This window comes from Elephantulus edwardii, unplaced genomic scaffold (assembly GCF_000299155.1).
Source record: "Elephantulus edwardii isolate Elephantulus edwardi_28Jun2011 unplaced genomic scaffold, EleEdw1.0 scaffold00014, whole genome shotgun sequence".
In the NCBI taxonomy this organism is placed as follows: Eukaryota; Metazoa; Chordata; class Mammalia; order Macroscelidea; family Macroscelididae; genus Elephantulus; species Elephantulus edwardii.
Window position 1 is genome coordinate 22,520,433 of NW_006399764.1, and position 5,254 is coordinate 22,525,686.

A 5,254-nucleotide genomic window follows, 5' to 3' on the forward strand; every position below is an offset into this window, starting at 1 on the left:
ACATTTCAAAAGGCGATTTTTCTTCTGAGATGCATCTGGGTGAACGTGAACCTCCAGCTTCCAGTTTTTAGTAAAAAACAGTAGCTGTGTGCACCACTCCAAGACTTTTTTAATTAAATTTTATTAGTTTTAATGAACATTTACAGAGATTTTGGATTTTCATTCATTCATTGTTGCACTGTTTTCTCCACCCTCATCCCCAGTTCGTTGTTCTTTCCCCCCCTCAATGTCTGTTTTAATTGTCCAATTGCCACAGTGCTTGTCAAAGCCAGTTCTGATTAATCTCCTTTGTCAGTGTGTCCCTTGCCATTCCCTATCACTCCTCCCTGAGAGAGACTTCACCCTGATTCATGAGGAAAAGGGGATGGCGTATTCTCTTAGTTACTTCCTGCTGAAAAGGGATGCTGTGGGTTTCAGGGTGAAGGTCTTCTCTCACTACTCTAAAGGGCCCCTTTGGCAGTAGGAAACACATAGACTATTATGGAGATTGATTTTGGAATTTAGATGCACTGTTATCAATTGTGCTTAGCCGTACATGTTCATATCCTTGAAGATGTATCATGGAAGTGTTGCAGCCTAGAAGATACAAATTTAACTAACAAGTTAAAAGTGCATGAGTCAAAAATTGAAAAGCAATAATATTCCGAGTAGAGGTTCTAATAGTGGCACAAATCAAGTTACAGAGGTAAGGTGGTTCCATTGCCATCCTTACTCTAACTTAATTCTTTTTTTTTTTTATTTAAATTTGTTATTAATTTCACTCAAAGACTTTTAAGCAAAAAAAAAAAAGTAGTCTGGGAGGCAGATGGCCAAGATCAATAAACTCTATCAACCAGTGATAGAGGCATAGAGGAAATAAATATGCCCTGATATATGCTCTTCTAAAGCATAATTTATAAATCATTCCCTGCTGGTACTTACCATTTCTCATATCCCAGGGAAGTATCTTGTAGATGAGTTTATTCAAGTTCTGGCAGATAGGATTGTTTGAGTTTGCAGTGTCTCTCACTTTTATTTTTAAATCAAGAAATGTCTCCTTTAACTATAATTTTTAGAATAATAATTTGTAGCTATTTGGGAAAAGATAATATAATATTTTATTAAAGTGTTATAGGATAGCACAAGCTACTGTGACATGTTTGTCACCATGTAGAAACAGATTCAAGGGCAACTGTTTAAGATTGCTAGGGATAAAGAACTCAACAAGATAGGGGCAATGGGGGGAAATGCAGAATGCTACACAAAGACTGCTGTTGTGCACCATTGAGTCAGAACTGACCCATAGCTGAGCCTCTGGCAAGTTTTCAGAAAATCACATGGGAGTTATAGTATATGACTAATCCTAAGAAAATATATTATTTGAGCTATAATATAGCATCTGCATTGTAGATTTTCTCTGTTCAATACCTACATTCTGTTTTTTTAATTTATAGTTATAAATTCTCAAAAGCTTTCTTAAAACCATCTGAGTATTCTCCATACCTTAAACACATGTCCTGAATATTCAAGAAAAATATAGAATTTTCCCATTAAGAAGTAATGTTTTGAAAAAATTTTGGTTATTGATAATTATTTGTGTGGATATTATATTTTACATACAAAGAAATATCATATAAAGCTTCTGATATATCTTGCTATCAATTTTTGTAATTTACAGTGGTAATAAGGAAGGATTTTTTTTTATTCTGTACAGAGTGTCACATTAAAAATGTGTCAAGATCAAGTCTACCAGTATGAACCCAGGTGACATAGTGAATCACATGTCAGTCTGCTAATCCAAAAGTTGGCAAATTGAATCCACCAGTCATAGCTTGGAATAAAAGCAGGCTGTCTCATCCCTTCAGTAGTTTTGGGTTTGGTTTATGCTATCAGTGTTTACCAAAAGCCTAATCTTTAATATGCACCAGCTAGGTATGAAGGATGCAAAGACGAAAATACATGGTTCCTTCCATAAAGGTCCTGATGTCTCAAATTCAAAAGTTTTAAGGGTGCGAAGAAAGATTTTTAGTATGAGGCATACAACCCTAAACCCCTCACTTTTAAGGCATCCATTAAAGTTATATTAAAAAAGATAGGGCAATTAATGAAAATGATATACTATAGAAAAGCTTTAGATAGCTGTCCCTCAAGCAGGTTTTCAGGGTCAGTTTAATTACACAGGAGGAGATCTTTTTCCCATGGAGCAACTGGTAGATTTGAACCACATGCCTTTCAGATGGCAGAGCAGTTCCTTTCCACTACGCCACCAGAGGTTCCTAAATGCCTAAAAGGTGAACCCAACTGTTATGTTCTAATTAATCAGATCACAGACCAAAATACTAGTTAAAGCCTTTCAATAAAGTATAACTAATAAAAAATCAATTACATTTTTACATTTTTTCTCAGTTATTATTTGATATGCGATAAAGAATAAGTCACATATTTTTGTTTGTATTAATTTTGTGACTATCTTTTTAAAATATAAATATTATATAATACACATATACATAGGCCTCTGTGTGTGTGTGTGTGTGTCTATAATATCACACTCTAGTGGCTTAGTGATAAGGAATGGTACTGCCAATGCAAAGCTATGTGGTTTTAATCAACCATGGGAGAAAGATGGGCAATCAACTTCTGGGTGATTTACTGACTCTGAAAATCCAAGTGTGGTCAGCCGTTGATCGATTCAGACTCAGTGATATACAACAATAACACCTCTCTCTCTCTCTTTCATCTATTTTTCTACTTTATCTATCTATATAATCTATTTTTCTATCTCTATATTTCTACCTATATGTATCCATATTTTTTCCTGTCTATCTATATATAGATAGATCTATCTATATCCAAATGTCTATCTAGCGCCATATGTCTATCTACCTTGATATATGGATCTCTTTTGGCCTAGTGATAAGACTCTATGCTACAATCCCTGAGGTATGCAGTTCAACTCCACCAGGTGCTCTGTAGAAATAGGTTGGACAGTATCCTCCCTTGATAATAACTGCCTCAGAAGACCTGCAGGAGGGCAGCTATGAGTTGGTTCCAACTGAATGGCCCATAACAACAACATCAAATAAATAGATAAATCTCAAACCTCATTGAACACCATTGCTGTTATGTTCTAGAGTCAAATATTCATAAAATGTACCCTATGAATAAATATGGGGAAATGGGAAGTTATCATGCAATGGGTCTTATAAGTCTTGCAGAACCATTAGTTTCCTTATGCAAGAAATCTGGTTTTTCTTGAGTTTAATTAATGTAACCAAGGTCACTCAGCTTCTTTAACAGAATAAAAAAAAAGCATTATTTGGAGAAACAGATATAAGTGTACTAAGAATTTATGCTAAAAAAATTGTGATATACTAGCACCTTTTCCTGTTAGGTGAGAACATTCCAAGGTGTAACAACTATTTATAAACTCGGAATCAAGTCCTCAAAAGGTAATAAGATTCCTTCTTTGTCCACAAACTGTGACCTGAAATCCTGTTACTTTAGAGTAGGATCTGGTATACATATTAAATGGTTAGAGAATAAATCATGTAGGCTTTGTAAATTATGTCTCTGTTGCAATTGCTTAATTCTGACATTGTAGAATAACCTATTCAGTGATATATTGAATATATTCAGCGTGGTTATAAATCAATAAAACTTTATTTGTGAAAAGAATGACAGGCCACTTTTGACCCAAGAACCATAGGTTACCTATCTGATGCTCTATAGTTTAGAATGATGATCTCTAAATTATTTGAATAGCATGCACAATTATTTTAAAGTTGTTGGTTTTTTTTAATTTAAATGAGCATTTACAGAGATTTTGGATTTCCATTCATTCATTGCTGCACTTCTCTCCCCGCCCATCCCTCCGCCCCCACCCCCCCAGTTCGCTCCTCTCTTTCAAAAGTAAAAGAAACACTCCTTCCCTGGTACACAATCCCCCCGCACCCCTCCCACCGCCCCAAGTACATTCCATTATGCAACCTTAATTGTGGACTCCTATTTTAAAGTTTTAAGTATATACCTCTGACATATGACATTATTTATTTAAGGAATATTGCAAACACTACTGTTTTAAACTATAAATATGAAATATGCACAAAAATATATAATCGAGAACATATGAAATCGACATGTAGAAATTATTTTTTCTTCATAATATGTAGATATCATATGCCTGTCAACTGGTATGTGAAGCACCTCATATATCATGAAATGCCAGAACAAACAGATCTATCTGAAAAGAAGTCAGATCTGTTAGGGAGCTCCTTAGAAGCAAGCCTGGTGAGACTTCCTCTCACATTGGGCTTTTTATCAGGCAGTCCTTGGAAAAGAAAACCCTGCTTGGAGAGTAAAGGGTCAGCAAACAGAAGAAGGTCCTCCACAGAATGGATTGACACACTGATGGCAACAGGGACCCTTACGTGGAGCAAAGATGGTTAGAGTGGAACGGGCAGGGGTTTGATTTGAGTTGTACAAGATTCTTATAAATTGGGGTCAAATTGATGATACCTAATAACAGCATTCCCACATATGGTGAATTCAGGTGATCTGAAGTTCTCTTTTTAACAGTTTTTAGTTAGTATGTGGCTTACTAGGCGAAAAGTGTCCCATACAATGGAAATGTCATGTTATAAGAAGTACTGCTAGTTTAAGAATTGTTGTTATGTGCCATCGAGTCGCTTGCAACTCATAGCGACCCTATGTACAAGAGCTCTAAATGCTGTTCTATCCTGTGAAGACTTAATTATTTTATTTTCTTCCCTCTTTCTTTCCATCCTTTACATCCAACTGAATAGACAAATTTGGTTTTTAATTATCAATCTTAGGATGGATTTAATTCCCTTTCCTTTAGGAGAAGATAATTTCTTTTTCCTTCTTGTATTACTGTGAAGCCCTAGTAGATATCCTTGCCCTCTTTGTTTGTAAAGAAAAAGAGCTCTGCCTCCGTTTATTTTATACTTTAAGTTTTTCTAAAATTTAAATTCTGTTAGTAGTCCCTATTTTAATCCAAAATTTAAAATGTAATTAGTGTACAAACCTATAAGCATCAAGAGTAATATCTTTCCTTAGTTATTTTAGAGGAAAACAAGTAAAACTTGTTCTGATATTAAATATGTATGGTTTCTCACACAAATATTAATTATTCATTCACTTTCTTGTCCAAACAAATATAAAAAATGAAATGTTTATAACATCACTACTTATATGTAACTCTTATATTTAAAAAACTGGCAACTGTTGGAAGAAAAGTACAACAGATTTTTCCTAT